Here is a 23433-nt window from a genome sequence, read left to right on the forward strand (position 1 = left end):
CCAACCCTGAGCCGGCAGGGCCGGGAGGCAGCGGCGGAGAAGCCCGTGCCACGCGCCGTGCGTCTGCCGGGCGCGGCCGCGGAGCCAGGCGAGCCGGGGGCCACTGCGGGGGGCGGGGGCGGCGGACGGACGGACGGAATGACAGATGCACCCTCGAGCACTCCGCTCCGGACCGGGCGCGCCGCAGCCAGGGATCCCGCCGGCCCGAGGAGCTGCGCACCGGGCCGGGCCGGGGGCCCCGCCTCCCCCACCCGCCACCCCCGCCCACTCGGGCGCCCGTGATTGGCTCCGCCCGCCCCTGGCTGCGCGCCGAAGCCCGCCTCCCTCGCAGCTAAAGCAGACGGTACCCGGAGCGGAGCGAGCCAGAAGGGAGCATGGTCCCCGCGCCGCGGCCGCGCCAGCCCCCGCGCCGCCGCCGCCGTCCCCGCCACCGCGGATCTCGCCGCAGCTCCAGCCCCGGCCCCGGCTCCGCAGCGCCCGTCCGCAGCCCCGGCGGTCGCCGCGCCTGAGCGCAGCCCCCGCCCGGAGCCCGAGCCGCGAGCCCGGAGCCAGCCCCAACCCCGCGGCCGCCGCGGCTGCGGGGAGAGGGCGGGGGCGATGCTGCCGGAGCCGCCGCCGCCGCCGCCGCCTCGATGAGAGCCGCGCCGCACCGCGCATAGCCGCACAGGCTGACAGGCAGGAGGACCGACTTCCCTCTCCCGGGCATCCTCCCTGGGCTGCCGGGAGGCGGCGGCGGCGGAGGAGGAGGAGGAAGAACGAGGGGAGAAGGCGGAGAGCAGGAACGCGAGGAGGAGGACCTGGATCCGTTTCCTTCGGCCAGGACCCGAGCGGCCCCAGCCACCGCTACTCGCCGGCGCCGTCCGCTCTCCATCAGCCCTCCTGCGCCCACCCGCGACCCCGGGCTCTCTGCGCGTCGGGCCGGGGCCGGAGCCGCGCGGCCGGAGGTAAGAGCCGGGCCGGGCGGGAGCGCCTCGGATGCGGCGCTGAAGGGAGACCCAGGTCCTGGCCGCCGCGCGGGGCCGGGCCGGGCCGGGCGTGGGAGCGGGGCCGGAACCCGGAACGCTGGGCTCGGCTCCGGCGGCGGCGGCGGCGGAGACAGGAGCCTCCCGCGTCTGGACTCGCAGGCTGCAGGAGCCCTTGCGCCTGCGCTGCTCCAGGGGGAAAAAAAGGAGGGGGGGATAAAAACTTCCTGCCCCCGGGTGTGTATGCACTGGGGCTGCCTGGGGACACTGTCACGGTGGTCGGAGGTGCTGGAGGCGAGTGTGACCCCTGGCCGGAGCAGCCCTCCTTCTGGGCCCGGAGGCGCGCGCCCCTCTCCAGGCCACGTTCCCCTGAGCGGCCCAGAGCCCCGGCCGGGCAGGGGGCCTGGAGGCGCCAGAGGGCTGGCCCCCAGGGGCGGCCGCGCGCACTGCCCTTTGGGGATGTGCGCGCCTCTGTGCAGCGAGAAGCCAGGTTGGGGTTTTCTTCCCCTCGCGTCCTCTGATCCCGCATTTGGGGACAGGGTCTCTTTACTCAATCCCAAGTAACTTTCGAGGTAGAGGAGCTCGAAAACCTTCGGGAGGGAACCGCACAGACCTTGTTGTGACCCTCCCCCGACACACAGACACACACACAGACACACACACACACACACACACACACACACACTTCCCTTGACATCTTGTGGGTGCCAGCGTGTTGTGGGGGGACGTGGAAAGGAGAGCTCACGGGGATGGCAAAGGAGCCAGGAGGTGGTGTCGGTGGGGAGGGGTTGTTGATGTGTGGGACAGGGTGGACCTGGAGATGTGTAGTGTGGGAGTGTGAACGCGCGCCCCAGTGGCCGCGTGGGGCCGGGGGTGGGGGGCCCAGGGCTCGCGTCCCGGTCTCCGTGGCCTGGAGCGGGCTGAGAGCGCGAGGGTTATCTGCGGTCGCCGCGCGGGTGCCCGCGCTGGACAGCGTCGGCCCCGGGCCCCGATGGAGGGACGTGCTAGCCCGGGGTCGGAGCGCTGTGCTTGGAGCCGGGGTAGGTCGGAGGCGGCTCCCAGGGCAGGTCGCCTCTGCGTTGGCTGGGGAAGGCGGGGACGCGCTGCCTGCCTGCGGCCAGCCGTCTCGGAGAGGGGGGTGGCGGCCATGCCGGAGTCTCGGATGCCTGGGTCCGCCCGCTGAGAAGCCAGTTGTCGTCCCCGGGCTCTGGAACCCAGCGGCAGACGCGGTCCGTTGGCTGGCCCTCGCGCGGGCCCCCAGGGATACTGATGGGTGAGGAGCTGCCGCCGCCGCCGCTGCCATCCCTGCCGCTCTGCCAACGTTCTCCTCCCTCCCTCCCGTGCTTGCGCCGCGGCGCGCCCGGGGCGAATCGTGGACGCAGGTATTTATGTAGCATTAGGCGAGACCTCGGCGCTGGAGGTACCAGACCGTAGAGGACGCCCAGCTGCCGCTGCCCGCGAAACTTCCACTTCGGCAGCTCAGCGGCATCCCGGCCCCGCTGCTGCAGGTTCCAGCCTCTCTCCAGTCCAGCAAAGCTGGGATTCGGACTCCTCTTGCGATGACAGATCTGTCCTGGTTACGGCTGTATTTATCCTAGTTTCAGTCTCTTTAAAGCCATCTGTCTAGTCACTACAGAGTTTCTTCTTCGCCGTGTGATCTTATCACTAACTCAGCCCTGGGAGGTCAGATTTGAGGAATTGCTTCATTTTCAGATGAATGACAGCAGACTTGTCCCACCTTATTCCTGATTTTTTATTATTATTATTATTAGAGGTATAGAGCTTTTTAATTTTTTTGTGAGGGAGGAGAATGAACAATTTTATAGATTGTTCATTCTGACACTTAGAGAAAACATGTCCAATAAGCACTGGTGAATACTTTAAAGGCTGGTTGGCATGCATGTATTTGATTAGTCCGTAATCTAGGTGTTTATACAGGTATGGAGCTGTGTGCTACTGATGAATAGTCTCCGTCCCATACATTGTGCTGTAGTGTACTTGATTTATCACCCTGCTATAAATCAGGGAATTACTAGCACGTGTGCCTTTAAACTCTATATGAATTTAATGGCATTAAATTGGTTTATGGGCTGATGCATCTAAGCAATTTTAATAACTTTTCTGCACAAACATCTTATAAACCATATTTGCCTATGATTAAGAAAAACATTTTCCTCTCGGTTTCTCTATTTCTAGTGCGGTTATGGAAATTTATAGGTCTCCAACTTTCATTTGCAAGCAGCAATCCAAACGAAATACCTAGAGTTTTACTGAAATAAAATATCCTATGGTAGCCATGGTAACAAATAGATTAAGGGTTATTGGTTTTCATCTGAATGTGATGGGGGGTGGGGATCTAGTGTTGTGTCATTTTAATTATGTTTCCAATGAGTGGTGGTCATACTTCAAGTACTCAGAGTAGAAGACAAGCAAGACTGAGAATTCAGTTTTGTGGGAGGTTTATTGAAACAAAGACTAGTAGAGCCCAGGAGAATGACTTCTGCTATCTGCAGCTCCTCATATCTAGAACAAAATGGATAAAAAACCTTTTTTTGTTTTTCCGGTAGATGAGCATTCAGTCAGTCACTTTAAGACTGGAAAATGCATTTTGCTTATAAACTATTACCACAGGAACCTTTAAATCCAGCCTGTTTTCTAGGAATAAACATGTTGGAAGTATGGCGGTTGGTGTGGATTCAGTGTCACCGTTGTTATCAACACCTGTCAGTTTAAGTGGGGCACATCATTAGTCTATTCAGATCTTGCCTATTTCAATATTCATGCATTTCCATGGTGATCCATTCATTTTTGTTTATTTAGTCAATCTTATAAATCTTTGGCATCAATTTTAGTTGTGCCATCTTTTTATTTCTTTTATCAATTGATTTGGCTACAAACCATTCCTAGTTTAAAGTATTTCCTTCTTTTTTCCTGCTAGTTTCTAAAAGCCTACACTATTCCCAGCTACATACAGATATAAAGGAGTTCATTTTTTTTTCATCGACTCAAATAGCACCCCAATACTAATGTCATTTTTTTAGCATCTCATTTGATATGTATGTGTACATGGGTTATTTTTTTTTCTTTTAGCAGGCTTACTGTAAAGCTTTCTCACTTTTTGGCTGGGAGATATCAATTCAGTCCAGCAGAACTAACTAAAGTTTGTCCTTCCTTCCTCCTTTTCCCTTCCTTCTTTTTTTTTCTTTCTTTCTTCTTCTTTTTTTTTTTTTTTTTTTTTTTAATCCCAGTACTGTTGTGGCTTAGGGATTCTTTGTGTCATCGGTTGTATCTGGCTTGGAGAGACTTCGAGACTATATTAGAGCCGGTCTGTCCTGGGGTCTTTTCTAGTAGTGGTCAAAGCCAGAAGGTTTCGGAACAGCAGAGGATTTTCCAAATACAATATATATTTAGTCACAGCATGTAGTATCCCTAGGATCATAGTAACATTGTAAGTCTACTGAACAGGCAGTTTTACTTAAATGCGAGTGGTGATTTTGCTCACCCGCTTTCAACTTAGCTTTCTAATGATGCAATCCCATGCTAATCACAACCCTGTATATTTCAGAAATATCAAGGCAAGCATTAGCACGCTACTGACTTATTAGGATCAGGCAAAGTAATTGGAACACTTAAGTTCAAAGTCAGATGAAGAAATGGAATTATAACCAACTTTGTGATTCTATAATCAGTCAACTAAGTGCCTACTTGCGGGTAGGAGGAGGAAGAAACATCATGAATAAGAAATCCAGCCTTTAGTTGTGCTGAATGAGGATAAACCAAGGCAGTTACTGTGTAAGAGGACTGGAGAACAAGAAATGTGTTAGTGAATGGGAGGACCACGGAGCCCAGGAAGTTGAGGCTGCAGTGAACCGTGATCACGCCACTACACTGGGCGACAGAGCAAGACCCAGTCTCAGAAAAAAAAAAAAAAAAAAAAAAAGATAGAAAGGAAAAAAGAGGGGGGGGATGTATTTGTAAACAGATAAATCATATTTTTTCCAGGCCTGTCTTAGCATCTTTCACTGTGCTAGACACATATCCACGCAAATGTTTGGAAGCTGGTAGAATATCTGTAGTTTGTGTAGAAGATAGTCAGTTTTTATTTCTTAAGTAATCTGGGGTCATCTCCTGATATGCTAAAAGATTAGGTAGCAGAATCCCTGGAATGTACTTTTGTCGAAAGTAAATTTTAACATAGAAAATGGTCTTAATTTTGGTTAAGAAGGAAAGATGTATCCGAATTCTTTACCTGCACCTTAGATCAAAAATGCTGATATCAGGACCACCCTGAAAGCAAACTCCGTGGTTCTTCCACGGAGTTAAAGAAGTAAACAGGCTTACTTCTCCCACAGGAAACGCAGCCTGCGCTTTCTTCAAGGAAACCACTTGAAAACAGGAAAACTGAAACTGCCAATTAAGATGAGGCAAGTTGATCACTGGAAGCAGCAACAGAGTTCTTTGTGAAATCAATTTTATCATTTGGGAGCATTTCCACCTTTAGGGTAGAAAGGGGAAGAGTTCTCATTTTCTGTGCAAGAGGGTATCTGCATGAAATTCAAGTAGTTCGGAGACTCTGGACTATGCAGCAGCAGGTGACGACTCACAAGCTGGAACAAGAACAGCGAGCATGTTTGTGGCCGGGGATCCAGTGTGCGCAAAGACGACGGCCTCCAGGACATTTATAGGCTGTCATTGGCCTCACAGGTGTCTATTGTTATAATTTATAGGTTTTTGACATTTTAAAATCCTTGATCATTTTGAGGATATATGTATGTGTATATATATTTGTAAACAGATAATCACACATGTATATACACAAACATACAGATATATATACACAAATATATATTCTGTCACTTTTTTTTAACCATGGTTTAAAAACACATAAAATTTACCATCTTTACGTTTTTTTTTTGGTTTGAGATGGAGTTTCACTCTGTCACTCAGGCTGGAGTGCAATGACACAATCTTGGCTCACTGCAACCCCTGCCTCCCGGGTTCATGCAATTCTCCTGCCTCAGCCTCCGAGTAGCTGGGATTACAGGCACCCGCCACCATGCCCAGCAAATTTTTTGTGTTTTTAGTAGAGACGGGGTTTCATCATGTTGGCTAGGCTGGTCTCGAACTCCTGACCTCAGGTGATCTACCCACCTCGGCTTCCCAAAGTGCTGGGATTACAGGCGTGAGACACCTTTACCGTTTTTAACTGTGCATTCGTAGCATTCACATTGTTGTGCAAGCAAGCTCCAGAACCCTTCATCTTGCAGAACTGAAAGTCTATACCCATTAAACATCATGTCCCCATTCCCACCTCCCTCAGCCCCTGACAGCTGCCATTCTACTTCCTGTTTATACATTTAACTACCTTAGATCCCTCATGTGAGTGGAATCATGCCACATTCATCCTTTTGTGATGGGCTTGTTAAACTTAGCATAATGTCTTACAGGTTTATCACATCTCGTGGCATGGGACAGGATTTCCTTCCTTGTTAGGGTTGAATAGTATTGCATTGCATGTATGGACTACATTTTGTTTGTCCATTCATCTGTTGATGGAGATTTGGATTGCTTCCGTGTTGTAGCTACTGGGAATAATGCTGCTGTGAACAGGAGTATAAGACATCCCGCTTTCAGTACTTCTGGGTCTGTACCCAGAAGTGGAATTGCTGTTATTTTGATTTTTTCTTCGTTTTGACATGGAGTTTTGCTTTTGTTGCCCAGGCTGGAGTGCAATGGTGCGATCTTGGCTCACTACCACCTTCGCCTCCCGGGTTCAAGGGTTCAAGCAATTCTTCTGCCTCAGCCTACCGAGGAGCTGGGATGACAGGCATGTGCTACTATGCATGGCTAATTTTGTATTTTTAGTAGAGACGGGGTTTCTCCATGTTGGTCAGGCTGGTCTTGAACTCCCAACCTCAGGTGATCCGCCCGTCTTTGCCTCCCAAATTTCACTCTGGGATTATAGGCATGAGCCGCCACGCCCAGCCCTATTTTGACTTTTAACACTAACAAATTACATAAGTTTTCTATTGAAGAGACTTGGTGAGAATGCAGTCACACAGAATACTGTCCAATAAAGAATGCAGTAGATGTTACTGACATTTGTTCTTCCTTTTCTGTGTGTGCATTTCCTCCCGAGTCTCTCAGATCTCATGCTTCGCTTGGGGGCTTGTCCTAGTTGCAGTGATACTGCAGAGGGATTAGAAACACGGGCTTCCTGTCCATGTTGAAGTCCCATCTCCAGTGCCTCCTAGCTGTGTGACCTTGAACAGATCCTTAATCTCACCCAGCCTCAGTTTTCTTTTAAGTAATTGGAAGGAGCAGTAGTGGCTATCTAGGGTGGTTGTGAGGGTGAAAACAGATAACCTCCATAAACCCACATTACAGTGGCCTGGGGAAGTGCTCTACAAAGAGGGCTTAGGAAAATTAGCTGTGGAAGAAGAGAGAGCAGCAACCCCTAGAGATCTCAGAAACTGTAGATGCCAATCCTGTTCAATTTCAATCATAAATGTTTTAATCGTACGCCAGGGCTTGTATATATATTGTGTTCTGTAAGTCTCACTATCAGTACTTATTCTGAAAAGCATAAGACATTTGCATCACAATTCCAATAGTTAAAAATACCCTTGAGTTGATTTGATGTGTGAACTTTTAATTCCATCTTTAGTGTCATAATTTTAGAGTTGATGTGGATTTTTGAGGTCAGCTAATCTACCTATTATTCAATCACCAAACCTTTATTAAGCCCCAATAATATAATAATAATAGCTTCCAGTTATAGCTGCTCACTGTATCCGAGTACTTTACATATATTATCTCTAATCCTCATATCAATGCTGCGAGGTAGGGATTATCCACATTTTACAAATGAAGATGAGGCTCAGAGGTAATCAACTGGCCCAAGGCCACAAACCTAGCCACGTTGTTCAGCTGGGTTTGAACACAGATCCCTCAGCTACCAGTCTGTCTGTGTTTTCCTTTCTGCACACACATCCCTATTCGTGTGCACACATGCGCCTGTGTCTTTGTTTTTTCCCATGCATCTGCACCACTTCACACTGCCTATACCAGGTACTATGTTGACTTCACTAATTAACATTTTATGTAAAATCAATCTAGTAGAAGGAATGTGAGCTAAAATAACAGTATTAATCAAGTCTGACCAACATTCATGATACCTTTTGGATTTGCACACCTGCTTCCATTTACTGTGGTTTCTGGAAGGCTAATGAGAAAAACTTGTAGGTGTTTGAATGGCATCTGTTTCCTTCTTGAGCCAGCATAGTAAATAAATAGCAAATCAAAGAATAAAAACAATGTAGAAAGGGTTAAGGATTCATCCAGAACTACTAACCATTGACCTGGGCTTGTTCATTTTTGCATACCAATGCATAGCCAGGTGCCTGGCACAAAACTCTTCCCCGTAAAAATGTTTGCCCAGAGAAGGTGTCAGATAACAGACATCAAAGCCGACTTTTTGGATGTTCTTTTCACTCCGTGGCTGTGTAGTCACATGTTCATGGCTTGTCATTGTGTGGAATTTTTGATGCTATATTTGGGCATATATCTATTAAATATGCTTATTGATGAATTCTAATCTGGATGGAATCTTCTAGGATTTATGACTTGAGACTTTGAAGACTAATTCTTTCTTGGAACTTCATCATTGCAGTGACAACCTGGGTCTGTCTGGCGCTTCTGAGCATCCATGCAGTCTGTCCTCTCTCAGGGACTTTCTTTGTGGGGTGTTGTCCCCGCTCAGATTTCAAAATTTGTAGTAGTTCATAAAAGCCTCGTTTTAAGGAAAAAATGAAACACCTGGAAATCACAGAGGCAGTTTGGGAAGGGCGATAACACTATATTTTCCAACTTCTTCTGTTCTATTTTTATTCTTTATATTAGTTTTTTCTCGAGATGGGTGTGAACAGAGCTTGGAGCACACACCACAAAAATGTGTTTGCTCTGTTTTAACTCTTTCAACCCACGTTCAGCCAAGGAGGGACTTCTTCATTTTGAGATTCTCCTTGAGAAAGGCGTGGCTGCAGTGCCTGGGATCTGGACCACACAGGAGGTGAGGGGTGGCGGGAGGCTGGCACTGCCTGACTGCTGGCCCGGCACTGGCACAGTCACTCCTGTGTAGCTCTGCTGCCGCCCCTCCCTCCCCACTGGGCTTGTAACGTCAAGCATGAAGCTTCCTCTTCTTGAGGCTTCCCCGCAAAGCTCCTAGAAGCAAGTTGGAGGTGTGGGCGGTAAAGGAAGAGCAGACAAGAGGACCCTGTATCTCTGTTTTGTGCAAAGCAACCGCCAAAGGCTTAGACCAAATTAAAGACCCAACAGCTGCCAGAACATCCCTTTTTCCTTTTGGTCATTTAGTAACACTGAGAAGTGGTGAGGAATGGTGAAATTCGATTAAAAACAAAAAACAAAAACAATCTTCCCCTTCTCCTTTACCTTCACTTTTCACATCTTCCAACTTTAAGCATCTGCTTCTGGATCAAACCTGCAGCTGAGCTTAGCCTCCCAAGGAACTTTAAGGATATATATTCAGCTCCTGGAGCTTCTAAATGAGGATAGATTCAATAACTGTTTGCTGAGAAGCCACAGTGGGAAGAGTACTGCCTTTCCTGTGGCATGTCATGTTTGCTCCCCTTGTCGCATGGGTGACTTCACAGTGGTGGTCTTCCTATTCTGCAGCTGATTAGAGAGACCCAAGCATTTGCCCAAGGTCAGATCAACAAACATGGGTGCCAGGCCTATGATGGGTGCTGGATGGGTTACAGGGAGGAAGGAGCCTGTCCTCCAGACACCTGCCTACCTATGGAGAAGGAAGAGAGCCAATATTCCCTTTTCTAGGGAATATAAATTGCCTCTTTGAAAAAAAGAAATAATCACATGTTTAGCCACATTGCTCACTGATTATCACAGTTGACATAATAAGTTGAGGTCCAGCTAATTTTCTTTTCAAGTGTGAAATAAATGTAAAGAGACTCACCAGTATGATTTCAAGTACCTTCAGACTTAAATGTGCTGGCCTCATCTTTGCAAATGGAACAAAAATTCAATTCTGAATTAGCCTGCAAGGCTTAGGTCTGACTCCTTTCTTTGTGGTCAGAAGGCTTCCTGGGGTGTGCTGATTTGGATCTACGAAGATTGAATACTTGAGGATTAAATGAGTTCCTGTTTGCAAAGTGCTTAGAACTGTGCCAGCATATGCCAAATCGGTAACATCAGTGGTTATTTCTGGACTCATCTTGGGGATCATGGTCCTTGAAGGCAAGGACTTTGTCTTTTAGCCTTGGTCCTGGCACAGACTGGGTATTCATTGTTCAGATACTGTGAGCTCAATGAAGTGTGCTGAGGTGATAGAGGAAGGAAACAGAGCACCCCATCTAACCAGGAAGTCCATGGAAATGAGTGGTCCAGTCCAGGAATTTCCTGAGAAATTCTGTGAGACAGTCCAGAGCAGAGAGAATCAGATCGTGAGTGCTGCTGTGGCCATGACCCGTAGGTCCACTGGGTTCTGCCTAACCACCTACATTGGCCGCTGCTGCTATTGACTTGTCTCTCCATCACGGTAGAGAGGGGTAGAAAATGGTGCTCCTCCAGGTAAGGTCACAGATAGGTGTCTGTTTCTACACTGTTACCAGTATGTGCTGAGATAAATTGGGAATAAGCATTTAGAAACTACGATTGCAGGCTGAGCAAGGTGGCTCACACCTGTAATCCCAGCACTTTGGGAGGCTGAGGTGGGCGGATCATGAGGGCAACAGTTTGAGACCAGCCTCATCAACATGGTGAAACCCCGTCTCTACTAAAAGTACAAAAATTAGCCAGGCATGGTGGCATGCGCCTGTAATTCCAGCTCAGGAGGCTGAGACAGGAGAATCGCTTGAACCGGAGAGGCAGAGGTTGCAGTGAGCTGAGATGGTGCTGCTGCACTGCAGCCTGGGCGACAGAGTGAGACTCCGTCTCAAAAAAGAAAAAAAAAAAAAGAAAAAGAAACTCTGATTGCATTCAACACTGCCTTGGCAGCATGATGCCAAGGCTCCCCTCATTAACTAGGTACAGACCAGTTTGGGTGGTCTCGGACTCACATGGTGAGTTACCAGGAGAGCCACCTATGGTGTGAGTGTGGGCTAATCATGCAAGGTAGGACTACATTTTGGTTCTTGACAAATTGGTGATGTAAACAAAAACCCAAAACCTGATCCTTCACCTCAAATAGGCGTAAGAAACCTAGCTGCAGTTGTCTTGCCAAAGCAAGATGTGTCTCATGATTTTATAACACTTGGGTCTAGAATCCCTCATCAGTGAGGCCAACATTGCCACCTTTAGGTTAACAAGTGGGTTGAATTCTGTCCAACCTAGTGTTGCTCACATTAGCAGGGGCAGCAGCCTGGTCTGTCCTGCCCGGAACTTGACTGCCATTGTTGGTGACCATAAGGAGGGCTGCGTCCCTTGCGTTTAGGTGCCTCCTCTGTCGGTCTCCTGGATGCCGAGTGAGAGCCTCAGGATCTTGGCTCGGGACCCTTGTACCCACCCACATACATCCTGAGGCCAATTTGTTGCAATGCTGCCTGTTTTGACCTCTTGAGACTTGGGTAGGCTATTTTGCCATTGAATTCGCTTATTTGTTTTGGGTCAGTTATTTTGCCATTGACCTAGCTTATTTAGCCAATGTGAAGACATATAAGATGAGCTTGCCCTGGCTTTTCAAACCAAAATTAAGGGCCATGGAAATTGGGAAATGTACATACCTCATTTGGAAGCTGGGCTGGTCGGACCAGGAGGCTGTGTGCAGTGCGCTTGTCCGGCTGATCCCTCTAGAGGAGAGCCTGCTGTAATCTCTTTGGTTCATGCTGTTCCAGCCAGCTTTAATCACCAAAACCAGTTTTAATCATCAAAACTTGAATAATATTCAAACTGCAAAAGGAACATATTTCTTGCTGAAACCTTTGCTAACGGGAAGCACCTAAGCTTCTCCGTCTACCCATCTATGGCAACATGTTGTAAAAAAAGAAGCACCTGAATGGCTTCATATGATGTGGGGAAACTGCCTTTTTCTACGATGATTCTCAGTTTTAAAATTTCCTCTCTTCCCCCAAAAAGAGAAAAATGATTTTCATGGAAAGCATGTTTCAGGAAAGTCGCTTTTTTTCCTCTGTATAAGGTCACCACCTCACTTGTGACCTTGAGGGAGGCTTCCTCCCTGGCCCCAGGTGTCTGACAAGGTCTGCTCTAGTGGCCCCGGGTAGAGGTCTGGCAGTGCGGGGGATTTGTGCTGTGAGACCTGGAAGGTACCTGTGACTCGGACAGAAGGAAGGTCGCAGGCAGCCATGGAGAGCCTCGTCAGGAGAGCAGCTCCTGCTGCTGCCTTGGGGGGATAAAGGCACACAAACGGCCCTTCTGTGGCAAGGGCTCCAGCCCCCGTTCTAGATGAGGGCTGTAGCGATGGCCCCTGGCCCTTGCCCCTCCCCACGCGCTCTCCCTCACATCACTGAGCAAGCAGGGCTTTCCAGAGCCATGGCCTTGCTCAGGTTTTAAAATTTAAAGCTTGATTCTGCAGACACCACAATAAGCCATATTTTTTCACAAGGACCCCTGGGGGAGGCAGCAGGGGTGGGGTGGTTACTCACTCACTGTGAAGTCACAATTTGACAGCTGTAACTGTCTGCTGTTTTTATTCCTGGTACATGTCCCAGAATGCCTGGTCTCCAGAAACATTTTTTGATAGCTCAAATAGACACCTGAGCCAAGTCTCCTTGGTCCCAGGAAAATGGGAGGCAGTTGCCCATCGGGCCCTTACTCCTGTGCTGGGAGTGACCAGTGGGCCGCTGGGATGGGGTTGGGTGGAGGATGTGACACTATTGCCTGGGAACTGAGCATGCGGCAGTGGGGAGGGTGGGGCTTGGCTGTCAGGCCAGCACAGCAGCAATTAAAACATACTTTCAACGCAACAAACAAATGCCTCTCTTTAAAAATGGGCAAAGGACTTGAATAGACACCTCTCCAGAGAAGGTATACCAATGGCCAATAAGGACACAAAAAGATGGTCCACATCACTAATCAGTGGGGAAATGGAAGTCAAAACCACAATGAGATACCGCTTCATGTCCATTAGCATGACTATAAACAACAACAGAAAATAACAAGTGTTGGTGAGGATGTGGAGAAACTGCAAGCCTTATGCACTGCTCATGAAAATGCAAAATGGTGCAACCGCTATGGAAAACATTATGGCCATTCTTCAAAGAATTAAACATAGAATTATCATCTGATCCAACAATTCTGCTTCTGAGCCTATACCCAAAAAAAGTGAAAGCTGGGACCCGAGCAGATGTTCATACACCAGTGTTGCTCATAGCAACCACATTCACAATAGCCAAAAGGTAGACGTAACCCAAGTGTCCATCAATGATGAATGAATAAACAAAATACACTAGATGCATACAATGGAAGATGATTTAGCCTTAAAAAGACGGAAGTTTTGATACACGCTATAGCGTGGATGAACCTTGAAGACATTATGCTAAGTGAAATAAGCCAGTCACGAAAGGACCAATACTGGAGGATTCCACTTACATGAGGTACCTAGAGTAGTATGGATTGGATTCACAGACAGAAGTAGAATGGTAGTTGCCAGGGGATGTGGGGGAGAGAGCTATCATTTAATGGGCAAAGGGTTTCAGTTTAAGAAAATGAAATGCTCTGGAGCTAGATGGTGGAGAAGGTTGAAAAACAATGTGCATGCAGGCTTTGCAGATGCTGCTGCCACTGCTGGATCCCCGTACTGTCAGCCATGGTCAACCCTGCCATGTTCTTTGACATCGCTGTTGATGGTGAGCCCTTGGGCCACGTCTCCTTTGAACTGTTTGCAGACAAGGTTCCAAAGACAGCAGAAAACTTTCATGCTCTGAGCACTGGAGAGGAAGGATTTGGTTATAAGGGTTTCTGCTTTCACAGAATTATTCCAGGGTTTTACGTGTCAGGGTGGTGACTTCACACACCATAATGGCACTGGTGGCAAGTCCATCTACAGGGAGAAATTTGATGACGAGAACTTCATCCTAAAGCATACAGGCCCTGGCATCTTACCATGGCAAATGCTGGACCCAACATGAACGCTTCCCAGTTTTTCATCTGCACTGCCAAGACTGAGTGGTTGGATGGCAAGCATGTGGTCTTTGGCAAAGTGAAAGAGGGCATGAAGATTGTTGAGGCCATGGAGGGTCCAGGAATGGCAAGACCAGCAAGAAGATCACCACTGCTGACAGTGGACAATTCCAGTAAATTTGACTTCTGTTTTATCTTCATCACCCGACCATTCCTTTGTAGCTCAGGAGAGCACCCCACTCCACATTTGCTCGCAGTATCCTAGAATCTTTGTGCTCTTGCTGTAGTTTCCTTTGCGTTCCATGTTTTCCTTGTTCCTTCCATGCCTAACTGGATTACAGTGTTAAATTTATGATTATGAAATAAAAACTAAATAGCGAAATAGTGTGCATGCACTCAATGCCACTGAACTGTACATTTAGACACGGTTAAAATGGTAAATGTTATGGCATGTATGTTTCATCACAATAAAAAAATAGATTTCCAAACATATTCCAAAGTGATTCTCCTAGTAAAGTCTTTTTAAAATTCACTTAGGAAAAAAATATGTTTAACAATTTAGCAACTCTTCTAGGGCACTTGCCGTGTTACCTGCTCTGTGCTGAGCATTGCATTGCATTTATTTATTATTCTTTTATTTGAGGTATAATCGTTGAGAAGCAACACAATGAAATCTACAGCCTGAAGTGTTCAGTTCACTGAGTTTCAATAATTGTGAACCTGTGTAACTGTGTAACTGCATGATGAACCTGTGTAACTTTCATCACCCCAGAAAGTTCCCTCCTGCCTCCTTCTGGTCAATCCCCATCTGCTTTCCAACCACTTTCCAATGTCAGTCATCATGGGTTTCTGCCTGTTCTCAACGTTCTTGTAGACAGAAGCACACAGTTTGCACTCTTGTGTGCCTTGCTGGTCTTGTGCAGCCTGCCGTCTGCCGTTGACCTGTGCTGATGCATGTCCCTGGAGTTAACTCTACTGCTAGCTAGTACTCCATCCCATACACAGTTTGTGCATCCTTTCTCCTGTGGGTGGGCACTGGGATGGCACTGTGGTTTGGAGACCGCCGGCAGTGAGTGAAGATGTCAGCCAACGACTGGGGAGTGTCCAGGCAGAGTGGGCTTGCCACACTTCAGTTTTTGGTGCTGGGGGTTTTGCTCTTTGACTGGCAGCCCACCCGGAGGTGAACGATCTCCAGGTAATGGTGTTTCGTTGGTTTACACTACAAGTGTGACATCTAGCAGACCAGACACTTGTGTGCCACTGAGCAGATTTCTCCCCAAAGGCTGTCATGTGGCTAAATCGCTGTCGGGAGACTGCTTGGTGACTCAGCACTAGGGACAGGAAGTGGGTGGATGGCCTTAACAGGTTGACATCCGTGAGCTGTGATAGCTGCCACACCCATCCCCAGCTCAGATGGCCACCTGCAGATGTGATCAGATACCCAAGGGGGCTAGGGTGGAGGTGGAGGAGTAGAGTACGCCCTCCCCCACGCCGGGTTTGGGTGGCCTGTCCCCAGCTTGGCCTTTTCCTTTCTGGATCGAAGCCTTGAGGCTGGTCGAGGTGCTCCTTAGCCATGTTAAAGCCATTAGCCTGGGATTGAAGCACCACAGCTTTTCTGTCTTTCCAGTGGCTTTGCTCTCTCTGCTGTGACCCGTTCTTGGGTGAGTTTGTAGCCTCTGAGTCCAACACTGAGGTCGGTGTCCCCCCATTTCCCCAGTGCTGGGCAGTATCTCATCTCAGGACATGGTAAGACCTAATGCAGAGCCATGCAGCTGGGCGTGTGGCTCACACCTGTAATCCCAGCACTTTGGGAGGCCAACGTGGGAGGGTTGCTTAAAACCAGGAGTTAATAAAGATCAGCTTGGGAAATATAATAGTGAGACCCCATCTCCACAAAAAAAAAAAAAGCCAGATGTGGTGGTGCACACCTGTAGTCCCAGCTGCTTGGGAGGCAGAGGCAGAAGGATTAACCTCCTGGTTAAGGGTGCAATGAGCCAATATTGCATCCCTGCGCTCCAGCCTGAGTGCTAGAGCAAGATCCTGTCTCTAAGTGGTGTGAGAAGGGGAGAGCTACACTTTTATTGCAAATAGATCTGGGCTCAAAACACTAGCTGGCCACCTGGACATGGTGTAGTCATAGGCAAGTTAATCTCTTAGAGCATAGCTACCTCATATGATAGCATCAGGAATACCTTTGTTGTCCCATGTCTGCCTTCATAGGCCTGTTGGAGGTGGGAGGGTAATTCCTGCCTTCCAGGAACATGGACAGATTCATCAGTGTGAAAGCCAGTTTCAGCTGAGGTCAGTTTCCTCTGCTTCCACATTCCTCATCTCATGACATAGACAATACAAGTTGAGAGTGTGTGGGTGACAACTTCAACTGTTGCTCAACAGTAGAGAGCTGTGGAGACATGACAGGCTGATCAGGGTGGGCTGTGGTCACTGGGGAACCTCATGGAGCAGAGAAAATTTGGAGGCCGTCCAAGAGAAAAAGTATTTACGCCGGTTTCCCTCCCTCTGTTCAGAAACCTTACTCTATACACCCCCAGTCCCCACCCTAAGTCCACCGGGTCACTGACAGCTAACAATGGACCCTCACCTGGGAGAGGTAAGCTTGCAAGGCCCAGCTTGGACATGCACCTGTGATTTCTAAAGGACTTCTTCTGAATTCACCTCTGAATGAGGTTGGCAGCACTGCTACGGTGTCTGAGCCTATTCAGGAGCCAAGGGCTGTGTGGTCATCAGCCTCAGTGTAGAGGCTCACATGACAGAGACATGGAGTGTGGAGCCCATCTCAGCAAGTCAGGGCCTGATGTGTTATGCCCGCTCACATGTGGGCACAGGAGACCTGGGACAGAGGAAGCGATCTGCTCCTGCCTGAAGTAGTGGGAGGGGCAGGAAGGTGCACTGCTGAGCAGAGGGACTGTCTGCTGGTCCAAGGAGCCTCTGTCTGGCCGGGCCGAGGCTACCCTCAGCTTCCATCTCTCCTCTTCATTGTCTAGACGGCTCTGCCCGGTTCAGATCCTGCCTGTCCTCTGCAGATTTGTGTAGGGAGCAGTCCCGACGCCTGTGAGGATTGTCCGATGCAGGTTCTCTAGGTAACTGCTTCAGGGCTGTGCGGGAGTCCCTGGCTGACCTGACCATGTGCTCCTGCGGAAACTGATCACCTCACGTTTTATTTATATTCTGTTGTTGATTTTCCTCTAAGGATCTAGGCCAATGCTGGGCACATTTTGCACTTTCAACAGGCAAGGGGCAGAAAAAGAGAATTGCCATACCTGAGGCTTGCCAGTCAGGGGCAGAGTCAGAACTGGAATTCCAGCAGCCCAGACATGGGAAGAGCATCGAGGACTGGTGGGAGGAGGGGCGAGGCGGGGGCGTCTGGGTGAAGGGTCATCTGAGAGCCCAGTGCTGTTTCACACTGTCCTGGGTGGAAAATGCAAACCCTGTGGATTTTCTCCCTCTCAGTGTTGACTATTGTCCTGTGGAAATAAGGGTGATTTCCTAAAATGTGTGGCTCAGTAAAGGATCCCTTCACCGGGGCGTGAAATGACTGTGCATCTGAATCTGAGCCAGAAAAGATAAACTTTGCTCCATTTTCCCACACATCGGATTAGAATCTTTCCAGGACACTAACCTAGTGTGTGCTTATCTAGGTCCTTGCGCCTAGGGGCCCCTGGTGAAAGCCCAGGCCATGCGATCCGAGTCCCAGGCCCCCCGTCCCTCCCCGTCTCTCCCGTGGGTTTGTATCTCCCTGACACCCCCCGGCAGACCGCTCTGCCCAGCTATGAACCGAACAGCCTGGCTGGTCTTAGGGCAGAACCTGTTCTCACAGGTGTGTTTGGCCACTGCAGGAGGGTTGGGGAAAAGTGGTGTAAATAACCCTCCTTGCCTTTCTGCTGATCAGAAAACCATGGGGAAAATATAAAACATTTCTATGGATTTTGAGAACAAGGTTTCTAAAGTGACTTCACTATAAGTCTGGTTATTTGAGAGAATAGTTTTTAATTAAGAAGGAAACTTGATTAATACATATGTGTCCCTGATTTCTTATATATGTGCATATATATGTATATATACATATATATCCCTGATTTTTAAAAATTTATGTATGCGTGTATATCTTATATATCATATAATCATATATATGTATGTATATATCTTATATGTGTATATATACATATATTTTCACTTAGATATATATATAGTTTTCACTATACTATATAGTGTACACTATAATGTCAAGTATATGAAAACAAAGAACATAGATAAAAAGGCTGAAAATGTGCCATAATATTAACAATGATCATCTTTCTACCTTAAATTTTTCTGGTTTTTAAAATAATAAGTGTATTTTTCATATTGGGAAAAATAAAAATTTACCTAACAAGGAAAAAGAATTGACTATCATAGAAGGGTTAATTTTGCCATGCCCGTCCCCGTCCCATAGTGAGCAGTATGTGTTTATGTCCATGCTGACATTAAGATTGATGAAAACAGAAAAAGGACAGGCCGCCATGTAGAAGAAATTTTTAAACTACCAGTTTTTAAAATGGAAAAGGAACCAAATAGTTTTGTATAATCCCAGATAAAAATGTCCCTCATAATGAATCTCAGGCTCACCTTAAAGGAATAATTCTCAGGATTCTCTCCCATTCTGGGGCTCTGGTAAGCGTCAAGATTTGGGGCTTTCTTAAAGCAGGCTTCAAACCTTAAAAGCATACCTTATTGAAGTGCCAACATTCTCAAATAACTGTGCCCCCAAGTGGTCACATGTACCTGTAAATTACATGCAGCAAAAAGGTGCAATTAACCAGGTCCTAGACTGCAAAGTTTGATGATGAAAACAATAATACATCCAAAAAAGAAAAGAAAGGGGAAAAAGAAACCCAGAGAGAGAGTGAGAGAGAGAGAGAGAGTGTGTGTGTGTGTGTGTGTGCGCGCGCGCACGCAAAAGACAGGGAAGAATTTTCTGTGTTTATTTTTGCCATGCTTCTCCCAGAAAGAGAGTGTGTGTGCGTGTGCGTGTGTGTGCATGTGTTTGCATTTGAGGCGGTAGGCCTGGCCAGAAGAGGTGGGGGTAGCTGTGGGCAGAGCCCTCCCAAGAATTCTGGAGACTTTGCATCCTTTCTCAGGAGCAATCCTCGATGCCTTTGACTGCCTGCTTCTCTGCAGCGGTGGTTCCATGATAGTCTCCTTGGCAGCCTGCCAGAGGCTGTAAGTGTACAGAGAATTGTGTTTTAATAGAAGGCTTTACCTCTGATACAGATTTAAAATGAAGAAGAAACTTTCTGTTCCTCAGCCAGAATGAAATGCGTTTTGCTTCTTGTGAAATGCTGGTGATTACAAGCTCATCTTACATAATTTTATTATTTTCAATTGCTGCCCGTCAATCTCAGGTGATGGTTTCCTGGGAGCAGAAAAGAGGCAGATTCTGGGCGATGATTATTTAAAAAAAAAAAAAAAAAAAAAAAACAGTCACCCAGTCATTAGCAAATCATACAGAAGTTTAGAAAGGAGAATAATTATCTTTGTGATGATGCTGTTTAAGATAATCAGAACTTGCATTGCTAAGTTAGATACGCTGAAGTGAATTGAGGACTGTTTAATGGCCTCTTAGAAAATGTATTTTTGCTTTAACAAAGCATTGATGTTTGAGATTGAAAAAAAAGAAACCCTTTAAATCTTGTGGAGGAATTCTCTGGAATAACCACATTTTCAGAAATCCGTGACATGATCGAGGTGGTCCACTGTCACGCCCACAAGAGGGCATTTTCTCATCAACTACTGTAAAAACGATTTGTTTTCTAAAGGGAAGCTGAGAGGCCTGGGGGAAGGAGAGCGTTCTGTAGAGCAGGGAATGGAGAGCTGCTCACAATTGAGTTGTATGTATGCTTCCACTTAATACGTCCTGCCGAGCCTGCGAGCCAATGCTTCCGGCCAGGAATCTGCCCTCTGTGTTTACCTACTCTCTTTTTATGTCTTATTCCCAGAATGACTGGGGACCAAAGGAATCCTTTGCAGGAGTTTTCTCCAGACACACAGTTCCACATGCTAGTACATTGTCAACCCCATCGATGACTTCCGCACAAAACTTGAATCTCTAATATTTTAAGATACCTTCTCTAGGTCCAAGTTCCTTCTTTTATGTATGTAACGCATACTGGTTGAGTACCTACTGCGTGTCAACTTGAGCCAGACGGAGACCCTGTCCTCGTGGAACACACATCCTCCACAGGAAGACTTGGCATAAAAAAGGAGAACAAATACTGGAGTATGATTTAGATAATTATAAATGTTATAAGGAAAAATAACTGGGATAAGGAAAGGTAGCTATTTTGATTGGATAATTAGGCATACTTCTCTCATGCGTAACAAATAATATTCTAATTTTGTTCAATCCATACCAATATTGTTTGGATTACAAGGGTAATACCTTTTATTCAACTCCCTTTTTTTCTAACAAAGTTAGTTTTATTGTGTATTATTTTATGAACTATGAAACATGATGGAAACTAGGGAATCGAGATGTGACCAGTTGTTAGTTTGTAAAATGACATTTAAAAATTACCATCTCTTCGTCACCTCGTCATTTGACAAAACAATGCATGTTTTAACACCAAAGAGTAGGAAGGATGTAATCCCAGAATAGAGGACAGTTGAATATGTTTAGTGTTTTGGAAAATTTGCTTTTTATCTGAGGTTTTCTCCTTTTCCATGGCCTATGAGAGCTTCATCAGGGATTGGTCAGGGGCCGGCATCCAGTTCCACAGGTCCTGCTGACGACACTGTCCACACTTTCCCCAACCACGAGGACCAACAATATTGGCACCAGTTCTGCACACTCAGCTCCCAACCACAACACACAAGACCCAAGAGCCGGAGATGGTTTGCTGCCCTTCCTAGGGGTTCTGGGATACTTGATAAGGAGCTCAGCCCAAGAGCTACAATGCTGCTGTGAGAGTTTCTGAAGCCAGGAGTCAGTGCTTTACTTTGAGCACATGGTTTTGGAGGTTAAGCAGAATGGGCTGGGCAAATCCAGGAAGGCTTCATGGGGGAAATGAACTTTGAACTTGGCCTTAAAGGATGGGTAGGTGTAAGGAAGAGGGTTATAGGATTATAGTGGGTGATATACACATTTTTTGAAAGTTAATGTGGAATAGTTTTTGGTAATAAAAGGCAACATCCATTGTGTAAAATGTTCAGGTATAACAACAAAGTAATAATCTCTAATAAACATATTGTCTAGGCTGGGCACGGTGGCTCACGCCTGTAATCCCACCACTTTGGGAGGCCAAGCCAGGCAGATCATTTGAGGTCAGGAGTTCGAGACCAGTCTGACCAACATGATGAAACCCCATCTCTACTAAAATACAAAAATTAATCAGGCATGGTGGCAGGCAGCTGTGATCTCAGCTACTCAGGAGGCTGAGACAGGAGAATCACTTGAACCCAGGAGGTGGAGGTTGCGGTGAGCCAAGATCGCACCACTGCACTCCAGCCTGGGTGACAGAGCAAGACTCCATCTCAAAAAAAAAAAAAGAAAACACACATATTGTCTAGAGGTGATTGCTAATATTTTAACATATTGTCCTCCAGTCTTTTGCTTTGCATTTTTACATTAGTTGGGACCATGTTGCACATGAAATTTTTGCATCTTGCTTTTTTACTTTAGTATACAACACACATTGTCTCATGTCATTGAAAATTATTCTTAAACATGACTTCCGGATGGCTTCATTTATTCCATCCTGCCTGCATGCCATTCCCATCAGATGTGTTTTTTTTCCTAGTATAACTCTCTGGTGGATAGTCTTTTATATCATTTTGGTTCACAATTTTGGTATCAGACACATCTGCCAAGGTCCAGCTCTGAGGGTAATATTGAGCCTGTCACAATATCCACCCTGGTCTGTATCTGTGCAGGTCAAGTGAAGATAATAGTACCAACCTCATGGGGTAGGTATGAGACTTACGTGAGCTCATGTTTGCGTAGAGCTCTAGAAATAGAATTACCAAGGGTTGATCTCTTTAAAATTATATAACTTTTCATTTATAAAAGTAACATCCTTTATGGAAAATTTTAACAAAAGAAAACCGTGCAAATTTCACCACCTAGAGATAAAAAAACAATTAACATTTTAGAATCTATTATTTGTCACTTTGTAGCAAAATTGGGATCGTACTATATATATCATTGTCTCTCCTACTTTTTTTCCTCAACCTTGTATTGCTTCTCCCTTGTCATTATTCATTTGGAAACAATCTTAAAAGACCATGTTTCGTTATATTCTGTTATATTAATGTGTCTTATTTAACTCTTTCCTTTTGTTTGCCATTTAGATAATTCAGTAATTTGCTATTCTAAATAACATTGCAATAAAATATTGGTGAACAAAGATCTGTGGACATTTTGGGTTACTTCTTTAGCATTAATTCCTGGAACTGGCTTTACCAAGTCAGAGGTAGAAACATACTGAAGATGTTGATCTATTTGGTTACATTGTTCCCAGAAAGACTGTGCTATTTTTCTCTCCCATAAGCAGCATGTGAATACTCATTTTACCCTATTCTGTTCTATCCTATTATAATTTTGTTTTAATCTTAGTCTGTTAGGGAGGTGAGTAATGGTATCTCATGGTCTCAGTTGCGTTTCCTTGATTACCAGTGGGTTGGAGCATTTGTTTTTGTTTATTGACATACCTGTCCTCTGTTTGTCCTTCTATTTATATTCATCTTTTTTCTTATCGATTTTTAAGAGCTCTTTATGCATAAGAGGATATTAACCTTTTGGTATAATGTTGGAAATTTTTTTTCAGTTTGTCATTTGTCTTCTAAATTCATTTATGGTTTCTCGGTTGCGTAGATGCCTTTACTTTTGCTTATACGAATCATCAACGTTTTCCACTTCAGTGTTTCCTCTTGTTTCTAGGCTTAGAAAGCACTTCCCCATCCTGGCTGTAGATATCTGTGCAGTTGCATTTTCTTCTAATTGTTTTGTGATTCATTCTGCAAATTCAATTTTTTATCAGGTTTTCTCATTTTGTTATAAGATATGATCGGAATTTAACTTTTTCTTAATAGTTATTTAATTCTTCCAGTTGTGTTTAGTGAATGATTTTTCTGTCCTCCCTGATGCTACCTCTCATACATTAAATTCTTGTTTTTTTTTTTTTGTTTTTTTTTTTTTTTGAGATGGAGTTTCTCATCGCCTAGGCTGGAGTGCAGTGGTGTGATCTCGACTCACCGCAACCTCCACCTCCAGGGTTCAAGCAGGGTTATCCTGCGTTGGCCTCCTGATACATTAAATTCTTGTATAGACCAGAGGGTGTTTCCAGGCTGTTTATTCTGTTTCATT

At 46.3% G+C, this 23433-nt stretch overlaps 1 protein-coding gene across 2 annotated transcripts in view; it reads left to right on the forward strand.

The window, feature by feature from the left end:
- Positions 1-338: 338 nt before the first annotated feature.
- Positions 339-23433, forward strand: part of KLHL29 (kelch like family member 29) — a 321454-nt gene continuing 298359 nt past the window's right edge. Inside the window, exon 1 of one of the 2 annotated variants that reach the window (XM_007971342.3) lies at positions 339-944. The gene's annotated coding sequence lies outside the window, so the exon portion shown is untranslated. The remainder of the gene's footprint in view (positions 945-23433) is intronic. The other variant, XM_007971343.3, reaches the window with a different exon arrangement.

This window comes from Chlorocebus sabaeus, chromosome 14 (assembly GCF_047675955.1).
Source record: "Chlorocebus sabaeus isolate Y175 chromosome 14, mChlSab1.0.hap1, whole genome shotgun sequence".
Classification (NCBI taxonomy): domain Eukaryota; kingdom Metazoa; phylum Chordata; class Mammalia; order Primates; family Cercopithecidae; genus Chlorocebus; species Chlorocebus sabaeus.